Source organism: Patagioenas fasciata, chromosome Z (genome assembly GCF_037038585.1).
Source record: "Patagioenas fasciata isolate bPatFas1 chromosome Z, bPatFas1.hap1, whole genome shotgun sequence".
NCBI classification, from domain to species: Eukaryota; Metazoa; Chordata; class Aves; order Columbiformes; family Columbidae; genus Patagioenas; species Patagioenas fasciata.
Genome location: NC_092560.1, coordinates 38,912,554 through 38,929,276, shown reverse-complemented (window position 1 = coordinate 38,929,276; position 16,723 = coordinate 38,912,554). Strand labels below are relative to the sequence as shown.

The 16,723-nt window shown below is 40.4% G+C and overlaps 1 protein-coding gene across 7 annotated transcripts in view; it reads left to right on the top strand.

Moving 5' to 3' along the window:
* Window positions 1-600: 600 nt before the first annotated feature.
* ZNF462 (zinc finger protein 462) overlaps window positions 601-16,723 on the top strand; it is a 97,085-nt gene continuing 80,962 nt past the window's right edge. For 3 of the 7 annotated variants that reach the window (XM_071802573.1, XM_071802574.1, XM_065860218.2), the window contains exon 1: window positions 892-1,494. The gene's annotated coding sequence lies outside the window, so the exon portion shown is untranslated. The other 4 variants (XM_065860219.2, XM_065860222.2, XM_071802572.1 and 1 more) reach the window with 4 other exon arrangements.

Sequence of the window (16,723 nt, the reverse complement as noted above, 5' to 3'; positions counted from 1 at the left end):
GCTAGACATAACCCTAGAAAGAATCTGAACTGATGCTGTAGGAAGGTTGGGTGGGGGGGTGGGGGGTGGGGGGCGGGGCCCTCGAGCAAAAGAAGTAGCTCAGCACAATGCTTAATAGAAACGAGTCTAAATAAAAATGCAGGCTACAGCCGCTTTGTCTTTGCCTGCTTGCCTTCATCACCAAGATACCTTTCTTTGTGAGCCTTGATCGTTAGTTTCCACGGTTTTAAATAATCAGTCACAAAGAAGCAGACAACGAGGTGTTGGAGGGCATAAAGTTATTTTAAGTAGAATTATTTATTTTATTTTGCAGCAAAAAACGTTTCACCAATCTAGGAAGTGATTTTGGTGCTCGGTAGTACAAGCCCTCTTTTCTCCTAAATGCTTGCGAGACAAAAAAAAAAAAAAAAAAAAAAAAGCCAACAAAAAAAACAAACAAACAAAAAACCTGGAGATGACTGTCTTTATTTCCGGGAGTAGACTTCAAAATACGTGCCAGAAATGGACAATTCGAGTCTCCTTTCTCCACATCAAATGTGAGCTGGAAGGGGGATTAAAAACCAACCACGTGGTAGATCTGGTTTTATACTTTGCAACCTCCAGCTCCATTTATGTTCTTTACCCTGCTCAGGGAAGATTAGCCTCTAGATGGATGTGTCTGAGGGATCACCTCAGGGGCAAATCTGCATGCAGAAACCGGTTTTTGCCATGACTGGAAGAGAGCTATGACCTAGCAGAGTGCTCCATCCGATCGGCTCCCCGAGCATCGCAGGAGCTGCTGAGCACTCCTGAACAGGAAGCTTTGTGAAGGCAACAGCTTGGAAGGGGAAGCTCTTCAGATCTTTCCCCATTTTTCTCCTCCTCCCTGGCCTGTGAGTGATTCAGTGTCCCAAACCTTAACTTTTTGTTACCACCTTCCTCTTCTTAACCTCCTTCATCTTCGACACCTCCTCCTCTATCACTACCATCTTCTCCTCCATCTGCCTGCCTCCTGGATCTCTCTCTCGTTTGGTTGTTTTCCCCCCTCCTCTTCCACTTCCCTCCCTCTCTTTCTTCTTGCCTTTTCCTCTCTTTTCTTTCTCTTTTTCCTCCTCTTCCCCTACACGTTGTTGTTGTTGTTAGAAAGGATTCTTGCACCCCCTGGTGCTCTTGCGTTTTGTGTGGTAGGAGAGGAGATTGTCTTCTTTCTCTCTCTCCCTCTGGTTGCTCATTATTCAGAGAGAGACACAGAGGGTGAGTGAGAGAGAGAGAGAGAGACGGATATCTCAGGTCATCTGCAGCTGCAGCAAACCAGTGAAGGAGAGAGAGAGAGGGAGAGGGAGAGAGAGAGAGAGGGGGGGAAAAGCAGGGAAAGATGGCGATCCTCCATTGCTGAGACCTGGCAAGGAGCACATGAGACTCACAAAACAACTTCCACAACAATAACAAGAAGAAGAGCTAGGCAGAGAGGAAGAGAGGAGGCAGCAGCAAGAGCAGCAGTGCCGGGACGCTCCTGTAAGTTCTTGCAATTAACACCCATCTCCGGTTTGGCATTGGAGAGATCATCTCTCGTGTGTGTGTAAATACATATATTTCTTGTTTGGTCTTTTCTGTCTTTTTTTCTTTCCACCACCTTCCTCTGAAATCCATTCATTCGGTCAACGGAGGAAGGAGGAAGAAAAAAAGGAAGGAAAAAAAAGAGAAGAGGGGAGCGAGAGCGGGGTGTTTTGTTTGAGAGAGAAGTCTCTTGCATGGAGGAGGAGAAGAGGAGGAGGTGCTGGTGGTGGTGGTGGTGGGAGGAGGAGGAAGGCGGTTAATTAATTTTTTGTTGTTGCATTAAGGCGCGGGGGGGGGGGGGAAGGATATGGGGAGATAAGTGAGATATCAGCCGAGCTTTCGGGGTGGGGGGTGCCCAAGAGGAGATGTGTGTGTGTGCGTGGGGTCTGGATGGTGTTGTGCGTGTGGACTTGGATCAGAGACGGGAGAGACACGGAGGAGAGAAAAGCTCCGTGCTGGCACGACCCAAGCAATCGGGTGACCTCTTCCTTCCTTCCTTCCTTCCTTCCTTTCTCTTTTCTTTCTTTCTTTCTTTCTTTCTTTCTTTCTTTCTTTCTTTCTTTCTTTCTTTCTTTCTTTCTTTCTTTCTTTCTTTCTTTCTTTCTTTCTTTCTTTCTTTCTTTCTTTCTTTCTTTCTTTCTTTCACCCTCTTCCTCTCCTCTTTCTTCTTGTCCCCTTTTGCTGCCCTCCTCCTTGTCGCTGGTGAGCCTGGTCCCTCACCCCGGCGGTGGTGCCCCCAGCGCGGCTCTCCACGAGTTGGGATGCGGGGGTCCCCGGCGGCATCGGGGCTGGGGGGCTGGTGGTGCCAGCAGGAGGTTGCTTGGAGGAGGACAGCGTTCAGCTGGAGAGCAGGAGCCATTACACACGCTTGTGCTCTCCTTTGAGAGAAAGAGAACGAGAAGGGAAGAAAGGAAGGGGAAGCAGCCCACTTCTTCTTGCTCAGTTCTCCAATGTCCCTACCTTTAAACCAGGCGAGGGAAAAGGTGCTTTCTTCCTTGCCCCTTTCTCAATCACCCGGAGCAGCTTTCTCCCTATCTCTCCCCCTCTTTCCCTTTCTTTATCTCCCTGTCCTCCATTTGCAAGCTGTCTGCTTTGGTTCCAGTCCAGGCTCCACAACACAAAGCTTCTCCTCGCTCTCTCACACATGCATACACACACAGTCTACAGGCTCTTTATGTCTTCTGGAGTAACCTTCTTCTCGCCCCCCCGCGCTCCTCTTAGCATTGTGGTTTCTATTCTCCACACAGAGAGATCCTCCTGGAGCTTCATGTAGTTGTGATCTGATAGGATTTCTCCCCCCCTCACCTCCCTCTTTTTTGGGCGAAAAAGGAAAAGTTTCATTCGTTTTTCTGGTGTTTGGAAGGAGAAAGACCTTCAAGTTCGAGTGCTTTCTGCTACTGCTTTTGTGTGTGTGTCTGTGGGGGTCTGTTTGTCTCATGAAGCTGCTTGCATGTCTAAGAGGAAGTGACTAGTTTGGCGGAGAGCTGTGATCTGAGTCAGGTAAGCCATGTCATGTTCTCTAGCTCCACCAGAAAATGGAGGAGAGAGAGAGTAGACAAAGCTGAGATGGGAAGTGCTCCTAACATAGTGGATGTCTCTCCATGTTTTGAAGCTTTGCTGGCAGTAGCTGGCTTAATCATGATTTTTCCCCCTAAGGTTTCTTCAGTTTTCCAACATACAACATTGTGATGGGTCTTCTCTCTGACTTCATGCTATCAGGAAATGAGGATTGGAGGAAATTGCTCAGCTTCTCCTTCACACAGAGAAACACATCCTCAGGCTTTTTTGCTCTTATGCTATAATGCAAAGGTCATCTTTCTAGATATTTTTTCTTTGGTAAAAGACCACAGAATTTAGGAGGTTGATCAGTTGGCCAAAGAAACAGCATATATATGCGTATATTTATAGATTTTTGAAAGCATTTGGAGGTAAGTGCATGCAGCTTGGTGCTGCTCAGGTTCTTCCAGAGAACATAATGAAATGTCATTTTTTTTCTAGGTGATGATGATGATGATGCCTGATTTTGGGGATTTTTAACATCTGATTTTCAAGAGCATTCCTTCTTTCAGATGTATTTTGAATTAAGATGCACTATATCTCCCCATTCACTGCCTTGTATTAAAATGATACTGACAAGCATTTGTAAGTTTCTCAGAGCATCGTAACATACATATTTTCTCTTGGAATAACAAAACAGTTTTCACACCTGCCTTTTTGGTATCTTAAAATATTTTTTTTCATGAAAACTTAATGGCAACATTCTTGTTATGATTTTAATGTCATTATGGAATCCTAATATCTTTAAAGTGAGACAGCAGTTGAACAGGTATTTGTGTGCTTTTTCTTAATCCACCCTTGAATCTGAAATAATTTTGAGTAGAATCAAAGTGGGCCTCACTTTTTTCCCACCAACTTAAATTTGCACATCAGTTGCACAGTAGATGCAGTTCCTCAAAAAATTCAAACTACGTGCTGAAATGGATGACGGGGATACCAGAGTGCAACCCTTCTGAACATTAAGTCATAGCTCCATAGAATGGTATTGATAATATTAATACATAGATTAGTCTGAAGAGTTTAAGAAGGAATGTGTTGCATACGGGAGCTCTAAGTGGCAGAATAGGGGAACAGTGAATCTGAATCAGAACAAGTTCCCAGATGTGCAAAAAGAATGGAAAGATTTGAGGATTGCCATGACTAGCCATTAACTTGGGATCCAGCTGCTGCAAGGTTAAAATCAATGCCCTTGTTTTATTTTTCACTAGGAAGGAAATGGTTTAACATATAATCTAATATATGTATCAACTGCATTCCTTCAGTTCTGGTTTCTGATGTGTCACCAAATTACTGAGATATTGTGATCGTCCCCATCTTTCAGAAGTGGGCCATAGAACGTATCGTTCAGCTATGTTCAATCTTAGATTTTGACAATGTAAAGAGAGGTGTTAACTGTTTCTTGTTTGTTTGTTTTGTTTTGTTTTTCCCTGAGGTCATGTTCCTTGATGGACTTTGCCATCTCTGCACAGGTCTAAATCGGCAGCCACTGAAGAAACTGAAAAAGTCCCCACTGATCTTTTCTTGTTTGGGTCAGATCTTAAACATCCATCCCCTGTATAGGAAGACTGTATGTAGTCTTTTTAGATATCTGCTTGATATCTCATAGCTCACAATCTCCTTTTGTGAATCTCCTCTTACTTCTTGAGAGGTCAACTCAGTGCTTGGACTACAATGTGCCCTACAGATACATTGCTTTTGAACATGGTATGTGCAATCCAAGAACAAGTTTGAGATTTAAGCTGAGGATCTTTATGGGAGGGTCTCTTAACCTCCTCCTGTGGTAATGGATACCTTAGAAAACCTAATGTCATTGCAATAGCTTGAGTTGGAGTGAGAGTGATGTTGTTTCTATAGGGCATTTCTTCACTCTGAGACTGAAATCCCTTTAGAGAATGCTATTCTTGTTAATAATGTTCCTTGCTGTAGTTCTATCCAGACAGACTGAAATTCTTGTTTCTGTTAAAATACCAGATGAGGGACTTCTTTTCTTTTTAAAACCAAACCAAAACAAACAAACAAACAAACAATATTAAAAAAAAACACACCAAAAAACCCAAACCAAACCAACAAACAAAACCAAAAACAAATAACAAAAAACACAAACAAACAAAAAAACCAAAACCAACCAAACAAACAAAAAAAATAACACCCAAATCAGTGAGTTTTAAAGGAGCTCTATAAAGATAATCTTAAGTCATGAGGTGGTGGTGACTAGCATGTTTCTTGTTATCAGGCACAAATTTATTTATTCAGACAATGACTTTCAATTGCTCTTGGTTTGTGGGCACCCAGAACTTTTTCATGGTGAAAGCTCTAACAGAAACTGCATTCATAGACTATTCTTCAGTATATAGACTTGCTTTCCATAATCACTTTTCTCAACTTCATTAGACATAGCCTGTGGACCACTGTTTTAAAAATGTTTAAACAGTGATTTATTTTCTGTATACATTTCAACTGGGTTTATAATGGATTACATTGTTGAGAAATTTTAAATGTCACATTTAGGATTTTCTTCCATAATTTAATAAGAAATATTTTTTTACAAAAGGAAAACTAAAAATATGTTGTCTATGCTTAGACTGTGAAGAAGATAAGTACATAACTGGATGATGGAAAAGGGCAGTAGAACAACTGCAAGTAGAAATGGAGAAAAAATTGTTATAAATTTCACAGAATTGAAATTATAACAAATTCTTTAGCATTGTGAACTTTGACTTAGAGGAGGATTGACTTTTTTGAAGACATGAGTGATTGAGAAGAGAGTTGATAAGTAGATAAATATTGGAGAAGAACTGTGTTCAACATAGATGTCTGGACATCTGACAGATGTTACTCTGGGCCCCAAGGAATGGACAAGTTTAATTTTAGTCGGAAAGAAGAAATGGGAAGAACTGCAGTCTTACAATAGTACAACTTACAGTTTGAGGAAGGTTACTTCAGAAAAGCCCAAAGATGCCTCTTGAAATTTGAAACTCCCATAAACAAGTGTGAATGAGTTTTTCCTATTGAGTTTTCCTGTTATTCCACACAACATGTGTAGAGTTGCAATATAAATTGAGATTTCTCCAGCATGCTTTAACACTTTCTCTGTCTAGTGTTTTGGATAATTTCTTATATTGAGTGGAAGAACACATCTTTGTAGTAAGAAATTGCAGCAAAATGAGTTAGAAGTGTGAAACTGGTTAATATCTCTGTAGTATTAATTAACATTGCCCTGTTATGAAGGTAATCTCCTAAACTTAGGGATAAAACCTGTAGTATCAAAAAACCCCCAGTGAAATACTGAAGAGTGATTTGAAGAAGCATAGTGGTAGAGGAAGGAGATCCTGTTTTGACAGAGCCGGAAAGGTCTATGGAGGCCAATATGTCTTTGTGTGTCTTCATGTATTCTATTCCCTTATCCTTTGTTATACTTCTAATCCATTGTAGTAGAAAAATAATATAAATGCGCTCTTCACAGATATTTCTCTACTTTGAAATTAAATAGTATATTTTGTGAACTCGTTCTACATGAAAACAAGCTACTATCAGTGCCAGAACTGTATGATTTGCTTAACTTGCATACTTGATCAGGATTTGGTCAAGTATGAACTTCTGGTAGCTGGCTTCAGTAAAAATGTTGAACATCAGTCTAAATGCTTGCTTTTCACACAGTTGCTTCCTTCTAGAGTACCAAATAATCAAACAATCTCTGAAATTGTTTGTTTAATGGAAAACTTTCAGGTAGTGTTAAAATATAACATGGGCCTATAGGAGGTAAGCAGGAGGTCTGTGAAGTGTTAATTAAGGAAAGGACAAGAAATCCCACCTTTTTAAAGAGTGAGAATAATTTTGAAAAAAAAATTATGATGAGTATGAAGGCTGCTTAAACATCTGCTAACCTCTCAGAGAGACGAACTCAAATTTTTTAGTCAAGAGGTTATAGAGAAGGTGGTATGATGCAAGTCTTCAGCTGCTGGCAGAGACACAGTTAACATTGTAAATGGTTGAACTTCAGCATGGCACTTCTCCAAATGAGTTGACTGTTGAAAATAAAATGTTCCAGAAGAACTGGGAGAACAGGAAAGAAGTTAAAATAGCATGGTTTGTATGCCAGTGCTGAAAGAAGAAAAGGGGGGAGGAAGGGAGATAGCCTAACTTATGATAATTATCTTGTTGGTTGTAGTGGAAAGGCTTTAGTAGAAGTTTCCACATGAGGGGACTAGGTTTAATAAAATGCAGTCTTTATTTGTGTCCTGAGTTTTGGAAGTAGTAATCTGTTTTCAGCTTGTGTTTGGGAAGTTGAACATATAGGTACATAAAAAGTACATGACATTGTTTTGGGTTTTGTTCTATTTTGTTCTTTTACCTTTAAAAACAATACCAAAAATCTAAAGTCTGCCCCTCATCTCTTGAGTTTAATGAAGCTGTGACAGATGTTGCAGTACAAACACAACTCTGAAGGGGTTTGGAAGAGGGGGTTTGAGAAAGGGAAAAGGGAGTCTTTATTTCTGATGTCTTATATTCAAAATACACAGTCTTATGTACAATTCCAATTATTTCTGTGTTCTCTTCAGGAGTAGAAGATCTTGGTACAGTTGATTTGTTCAGCTTGAGGCAGGATGTTTTACTGCAGTAACTCAAAATACCCTTTCCTAGTCACTACTTGAAGGAACTTTTCCTTAGGAAGTGCTTGAAAAAGAGCCTTCCCTCACCATTGGTTGTGATTGCTTTGTAGCAATTTTTGAGACACTGGTTGTCAGAACATCAGTCCTGTACCTAGCAACAATGTTATGACTCTTATTTCCCCTTGATCTAAAAGCCTGTTCACTTTTGCCTAATCTATCCAATATAATGATGGACCTCCATGGTTGTTGCCTAGCTGGGGCTACCAGTAGCTTTTTGGGTAGAAGATGGTAAGATCCTTCAAGAAAATCCATTAGTTTATGTTTATTTGGTAATTTAAAGAAGATGGAAATGAGACATCTTGGGAAGTGCAGTCATTGTTCTTGAGTGGAGTCAAATGCAGTCACTTTAAAAATACACATCTATTAATGTCAGCATAAATAGCTGTAGGCACAGCATCAATGTAATGAGTGGTTAAGATGGACCTTCTGAGAGATTATTGGGGTATCAGTCATGGCAAGGCCAGTGTGTCAAGGAAAAATAATTGTGAGAAAACACTTGATTCCCTGAAGTACTCCTGTTAGTTTTGAACTACTTAAATTAAGAATTCAGTTGTTGAAGTGCGTCACTTGTTACTTCGTGGTGGAAGATAAAACAGTCTAACTGGGATTATGCAGAAAATTGAAGAGTTGTTTCATGCCTCTGGGAGAAGCTAGGTGCTTTGCATTGTGTGCCTATGTTCTTCCTTCTTTCAATACCAGGAATATTCAATTAATAACTTGCTAGTGATTTAGATAATGGGTGGTGAGCAGCACTGGACAGTGTATTTGCAGCTCTTGTTACAGGTAGAGGTTCTATGCTGACCTCAACATTAAGAAGTGAGATGTTCAGCGATGGCATTACTGTTGATATTAAAAAGCTCTGGAAAGGGACCTGAGAACCCCAGCTGCCATCATGGTGAAGGAAGTCAGGCCTTCAAAGGATACACGATTAGAGTGTCAGAAAAAGTAAATGGTAGCATCAACACAAGTAGAAAATAGGCAGAGCTATTCAGCAAACAGAAAAGTAGGCTAAGGCATGCCATAATTATGTGTAGTGGAAACTTGCTGCTAACAGAGCAATTGCGTGGGGTACAGAGGCAGGAGAACGATTTTTCAAGACAAAACAAAGCACACATTGCAGAGAATGATATAGGAAGACTGAGGATTCAGTGTGCTCGTGATAATGTGAAAGAAAATACTTTGTTTTGAAAGATGCTAAAAATGGAATCTTCTGATGTACATGTGGTCACTGTTTCCGTGGCCTGGTAGGACAATAGGGGCTTCTTTGCACTGCCTTAATGAGCAAACTCTTCCTTCCCGCTAGTGGTTCTGGAGGTTCAAATACTGCTCCTTCAGGGTGGTATCAGTGGTTGTGGAAAGAAGGCATCACAGGATATTCCTTTTGGAAAGAAGATAGGTCATACTGGATTGAATTGTTGCCATGCAAATGGATTGAAAATACAATTGCTACTTGTCACGGGGCTCAGGCAAACACATTCCTCCTACACATTGTCCCTAGACCTCATTGCTGTCAAAGAGCAGAATGGGGGCATGTGGCACACATAATTAGTGCTTCAGCAGCCCATACTTTGAATTTTCGTATTATTTATCAGAGAAACAAGGTAACTAAGGGAAGACTACATGTCCTGGAAGATTTTGCCTATGGTTTGAAGGGACTGGTGAAGGTAGCTTATGTTTGTGGTAGTTGTTTAATACCTTCCTCCCTTCTTGCTTGTGGCACTTTATAATGTATTTTAGGCCTCTGACGAAACACTACGGAGACCAAAGAATTAGTGTCCAGCCCTTGAAATCTTGCGCTTAGTTTTTTTTAATTCCTTCAACCAGCCATCCCACTACCCAGTAAAATAGACATAATTAGGATTTAAGGAGAATATTGGAAATTAAGACCTTGATGCTTGATTCTGTTGCTATGTATGTTGAAACAAACCAATATGTAGGTAACAAAATATCTCCTCTTGCACTGTTTCAGATGTGTTGCTGCTTGTGGTGAGTATGGAAGAAGAAACTGACTATATACACAGTATCCACTTAGTTTAGTTGGTAAGGCAGCCTCTGGAAGGCAATGGCTGTAAGGAGTAATCCTGATTTCTTCTGTGTTGTTTGACAAGTGGTACTCTCAGAAAAATAAATAAATGTCAGTATGAACAAATTTGGAATGATTTCTCTCCTTATTTGATTGGAAGTTCTGATGCTGCATTTCAGTTTTTCCCTTCCTTTTCTACATTTGGGTGGCTCTGGCTGAAGGATATAGGACCTCCAGTAATGGTGGGGTCTGAAACTGTGCTTCTATCATGCTCAGCTAAATAACTTGACAAGTGTAAAAATGTTAACAAATTGGCTGATGGAAAATTTAGAGCACCCAGACAGCTTTCAGCCTGATTAATTAGTTTCTTAACCACTGAATTGTTCCTGCCCTCTCATATGGCTGTGCCTTTCAGCCCCACAAGAAAGGATTTGGGTTCCTGGCCAAGAGTGCATCCCAAAAGTTGAACTCGTCTAACTTGAAGTCAGTGTAGTTTGGTTCCTTTTGGTCTAAATGACCTTTTATCTTTGTTGGGGGAGGGCAGTGGGGAGAAAGCATATCAGCTTTCGGCTATGTCAGGTCATATAGAGGTCAAGTTCTCTTGTCTGTGATCAAGCATGTGATGTAAAACAGCCAAGTGTGTGAGAGCACCAAGACCTGGGGAGAAGAGGACTTTATCAGGCCTTATGGAGGTAAATATGATGGAAGGCCGTGCTGTGAATCAGCATATATAATGGCTCTCTGGTCAAGGCTTGCAGGATTTGTGTGTTTAACACTTCAGTGGTGCTAGCTCCTGGTGTGTTTCCACCCTGGTAGGTTGAGAAGAAGCTGTTGTTTCTCAAGAGCATGCAGATTTCTCCTGCCATGTTATCCATGCATGTGTGAGACCTTCTGAAATCCCTGGCTCCAAGGGCATAACTGTGTTACTCACTGGAGCTGCTGAAAGAGTGAGTCAATATGTTTGGGTCTCTCAGCTGCATGAACAAATGAGTAAACCTGAATTATTTTTAAATGATCAGATTACGGAGGTGATAACATACTACAATGAATTTTCTATTCCACGCCCTCTACAAATGTGCTGCTCTCCTTACACTGTGGAGCAGGGGAAGAATTCAAGATTTTCAGTATGTTATTATCCCAAGGAACCACATAAAAATTGTTGAAGTTGCACTCACAGAAAATGACTTTCAGATCAAAAGCCTTGAATCGGGATTTGTTTGGCAGGATGACAGACAGGTTGACCAAAGGTTGCATGTGGTGAGCTCTTGCAAAACGAACATGAAATGCTTGTTGCCCTCTATGGTTCTTCAGTGCTTCCACCAGTTCACCCATGTTACTTCAGTGGTGTACAGAAATATAATTTGCTTGCTGGTACTCTGGTCTTATCTCAGAAGATATTTATTTAAAGAATTCATGTCTACAGAGGTTTGTTAATACTGTACTGTAATATCAGATGGGCTGCTGAGACCTCAAAGGGGTGAGCAATCTATTTTTAGTGTGTTTGAAGGGTAGATGATGTTTCAGGTCGTGGAATGACTTTCTGAGGGGCCTGTCACCATACACTGAAGTTTTGTATGTCATGGCAGTGGAGACCAGTCATATGATGATGAGGTAGTAACTTAAATGGGACATTAAAAAATCCTGCTCTTCGGGAAAATTTTAAAGATAGATGGAGCTAAAATGTCACACAGTCTGTTCTCATGCTTGTTTCCTTGATGTGCTGAAGGCATCTAATCCTCTTTACAGGTGAAATAAGCAGCCTGCTTTATCAGCTGAAGGCAATGCCTGTTGATCTGTTGACATCCAGCTTGGAGGGTTATTCGTGTCTGAGTAAGAATTTTAGTAATGGGTGACCAAAAGACTGTTGCCAAAGTGGTGTGAAGAAGATGGTTTGTGATCTTCTTCCACACTAGAAGCTGGGAAGTTGGATAACAGCAGTGTTGCCCTATTTAAACATATTTGGCACCACAGCCTGCAGAGATTTGGAGCTTTAGTTTGGGAAGACTGCCTTAGACAAATGTGTGCATGCTGCAGTCTGAACAGTGAATCCAGCCTTGCTTTGGAAGCACTGCACTGTAGTGGTAGCCATGAGGAACATTTAAATGATTTATTATGGTTAGATTTTATGTGGATTGGCTTCCTCTTTTCATCGGAAAGCAGTAAAACTGAAACTTTTACAGGATTCTTGTTACATTCCCAAGATTTTGTTTCGTGTGCAGGCACGTGCACTTTAATTATTTATTTAATAAATCCTTAGTGCTTAGGAATATTTACAAATGCCTTTTAATAGGTCAGGCCTCAGGTATCACTGCATTTTCTCGTAGCTGTAGTGCATTTGACAGATAATAGAAGATGGAAGCTAAAGCCCTTATACTGTAAAAACTTACTCATGTGAATAGTTGCTATGGACTGATTTTGAATTTGACTGTAGTTGCTCCTGTGAATAAATATTTGAAGATCAAGTTCTTAGCTACATAGACTAATTCATGTGGAGTTTTCAAGCAGGCACTTGGATATTACATCTCGGATAGAAGATGCCCTTAGCTTTCAACAGCTACCACCTACATACATGAGATGTTAATTTGTGGTTTCAAGTGGGGGCATGGTTGTAGCTGACTTGGAAGAATCAGTGGGAGCTTATGCATTAGATGATTCTTTCACTTTCATTCATGTGTGTCGTTCCTTTCATTCTTACTCTTTGTATTTTGACAGGGGGAGCATGTATGTTATAAATACTCAAATTTGACTTCAATTAATGCTGGCATGTCCCTCAAATATGATCTCATACGAGTTTGTGTGTGTTATAGTGAGAACGTTCACGTTGTGTGCTGCCTGTGGATGATGTTAATGCATTCTGGAACGCCATCACTAACTAAGGTGGTTTTGGAAGCCACATTTTTTTCACACTTCTCTTTTTGATTAAGAGATTGGTGTGAAGCAATACTAATATGGTGATTGCCTGTTCAAGACAGAGGTGCTTTGGATCAGGGGAAATGTAACCTAGGTCCTTTTACAATGACAGGAGTGTGCACCTTTGCATATATGTACATAATACGAGTTGCTGTACATGAGGTTCATACTGCTCTGGTAGTTCATCTGGCAGAATATTTAAATATTTATTCCAAAAGACCTTGTTCTCTGCTGGTGTGAAGCTTAATTTCTAGTTATTTTTAGGTCCTTTTCACCTTAGCAACACTGTTGGAGATAAACCAGACACAAGTGCTATAAACTGTCCCTACGTTTTGGTAGAAATTAATAAAATGAAGTTTAATGGTTTGGTCCCAAGGGTAGAAAAGGGGAGAACAGACCATTTGGTTAACAGAAGGTTAGGCCAAGTAATAGAGCTCTGAGAATGCCACAGACCAACCCAGAATATCTGGTAGTGTGTCCAGTTGCTGCATGTATTAAGCATTGAAATGGTGCTTTCAGATCTGCAGAGCCAGCAGTTCTGTTACCACTGCTGTGACGCAGGAGATAATTCTGCTGGGCAAGCATCAGCATGGGGGTGGATCTACAGTACAGGATGTGTAATGTCAACATGAAGCATGGGAGTTGGCAGTAAGAAGGAAAGCAGCCATTTCATGCCAGTGCAGGAAGCCTAAATAGATATTTCCCCTCTGCATCTTGTCCTTTTATGCTGTTTTCATACTTAGTATTAAATGATTACCTTCTGCTTTGTCATCTGAAAACTTCAGCCCAGCAGGGTTTTAATTTCTTTCTCTTTTTGATTTTTTTTTTTTTTTTTTTAAGTGAAGGAGTGAAGTGCACTCCAAAAGCATGTCTGATGGATTAAAAAAGGCACTGGGGGGAGGCTGAAGGGCTAAGCAGATCTGGAGAGAAAGAACAGTTCTGTCATGTGGAAGTCCTGAGCTTCAGATGAAGTTTCATTGTAGATCGTTTTAGCTTTAGAGCAGAGGTTTGTTCAAAAGCTGTAACCATTTGAGAACATTGTACTTCAGCTATGAAATGCAGAAAGGTATTAAATACTGCAAGTGATACTGTGTAGACTTTGAAACTCTGTAATTACTAAGAAACTGTAGAAAGCTATTGTAATTGTTGCTGCTTACTTTTTAGCAGGAATGTCCTACTAGAATTTATTTTTTCTAGTTGGTTAAAGCTAGTGGCAAATTACGGAGATACCGTTTTTTTAAAAGAACCAAATACTGTTACATGGCTGTCTAAATCTGCAGAAAAATTATTTTCTAAATAAGCTTGCTAGACATTCTGTGGACTTAAAAATCCAATGATATGTCTTCTTTCATAGACTGGTCAACTGGTCTGGGGGTTTTATTTGTTGCTGGGTTTTTCCCCAAAATACATTTATAGATATCTTCCTGTGCCTGCAGCCTGGGAAGCTCTAGAATACCAGAACTTGTTTCCTGATGGGCATAGCAGAGTGGAACTTCATAATCAGAGCTCTCATGGTTTCTGTTGCCTGTTCAGCAGGATTTTCAAAGAATAATATTACAGCTTCCCTTGAACGAATCCTTGTCTTAGATGCTGTTCTGTGGTAGCCCTGCAAAGGTATGACTTTCTTCATATGTCCCTAAGAACCGGAGTGGGAGTTGGGGAGTAGTCAACCCACAGGTATGTTTTCCCAGTTGCAATTTGGTGATGGGAGGAGGGGATGCATATAAAACATGTCTTGTGTGTGAAGACTGAACTCTCTTTTGCAGTAACTGCATCTTTATGCAGCCTTCTTTGATCCATTTGCCTCATTCAGGAGATTCTTTGATTGAAGCTATGGGAGTCTAGCACTTCTGCATAGGGCAGTTGCAAAGAAATGGCACTGAAGAATTATGTGAAACTCAAACACCATCTCTCAGGGCAGAAATTTTTCTTGATTTCATAGATAACTCCATGTTGTGGTAGCTGTTTCAGCATCAGCAGTATTAAGGATACAGGCAAATCAAGAGACTTTCTCTAAGGTGTGGTTGTTCTGTTGTGTCTGCCCATGTAATTTCGTAGGTTTTATTTTCTAGTAGCTGGTGATCTTGTGGTTTTTCAAGTGATGTTTTTAGAACACACTGGAGAATGTTCATCAGAAGTGTTTCTTCATATGCAAATGAATACTACTACATTTTGTCTGCACCTTTTCTCATAGAACATCTGTATACTGCAAAGAAAATGCATTGTCCTTGACTTTTTCATACTGAAAAAGGTGCTACTTTCCAAAGATAGTTTATTATAAATAACTACTAAGATGATAATCTCACCACAGCATGCTTGGCAGTCTTCCACTGAGTTAGCCTGTTTCAGCAAGGAGCTGTCGCTTAAGATACAAAGCAATCTGCAGGGACATATGATCATACACACTGACTATTTTCTCTGTCATCATGGATGCCTCATCATTTCTAGTGTCTGATCAGGAAGTGGAATTACTATCTAGTAGACCAGCAGGATCTAGCAAGATAAATGGAATGGAATTCCCATCTCATAAACATCAGGTTACAGAGAAGTTCTCAGTTATAGATGCACTAGTCAGAGAATGCCTGTTTGACATGGGGGTTGTGGGGTTTCTTTGCTTGTTTTGTTTTGATCTCACAAGGATAGATGTGAACTACCCAGGAAACTCTTGATATATATATGTTTACAGCACACTTTCCTCTTAAAAAATGGTGGAGAAACGTAAGTCTATCACTGGCAGTGGTGTAGAGAGGAATTTTTTTGTGTTAGTTTTGTTTGGGTAAATAACAACTTCAAGATCTCTGAATGTTTTGGGTTTTTAGAAATATTGTCCAAAAGAAAGGCTATGATAAAAAGGTAAAAGTCTGTATCCATTTTTCTGAGGGTATTTGAAAACTAATTTGGTGGCTGGTCACAAGTAGTGTTCCCCAGGGCTCATTACTGGGGCCAGTTCAGTTTAATGTCTTTATCAATGATCTGGATGAAAGGATTGAGTCCACCTTCAGTAAGTTTGCAGATGACACTTAATTGGGTGGGAGTGTTGATCTGCTGGAGGGTAGGAAGGCCATACAGAGGGATCTGGACCTGCTGGATCATTGGGCTGAGGTCAGTTGCATGAGGTTCAACAAGGCCAAGTGCCGGGTCCTGCACTTAGGTCACAACAATCCCAAGCAACCTTACAGGATCGGGGAAGAGTGGCTGGAAAGCTGCCTGGCAGAGAGGGATCTGAGGATGTTGGTCAACAGCTGGCTGAACATGAGCCAGCATTGTGCCCAGGTGGCCAAAAAGAGTTTCTTAGGGACATGGTTTAGTGCTAGAGTTAGATTATGGTTGGACTAGATGATCTTGAGGGTCTCTTCCAACCAGAATGATTCTGTAATTCTATGACTTTATATGTGCTTTATGTCAAGATTTGACTGTATTCACACAGCTGCATGGCATATTTTTTGAGTTTGAAAAGCTGATACAGCTTTGTGGTACATGGCTGTTGAGTTATCACATTATTGCAAGAGTTATGTGATGGATATCACTGGCTGATGGATCAAAATTATTTTCAAGTAGAGTACTGGCACGTGTTTGTGTTTTATTTGTTTAGAAACAATTTGATCAGGCCATCTCTACTGTTTTGTTAACAGTATGATGTAAGTCAGAACTTTTTCTAATCTCCATGTTACTCAGGGACTATGTTCCTTGGCACTTGATGCTTCTCAGAGTCCTAACAACTTACATTGCAAGTGTGTGTGTGGGTCTATGGTTGCTTCAAAGTATGGAAGGGGATATGTAGTGGAAACAATTGTTAAGACTGAGATGGAACAAATGAAGGCATCAACAACGTTGGATTTTTTTTTTTCTCCATGATTTGACATATCGTGTTAAATCCTGTATGTATCTCAACAAGATCAAAGGGAAAACAGGCCATGAAGAATTTAGTCAGACACTGACTTGAAAACCTTACTACCAATCCTTATTTTCGAACCTTGTAAGTGTTTGGAGTTGACTCTTAGCTGGGAAGTAATTTGCCATCCTCTAG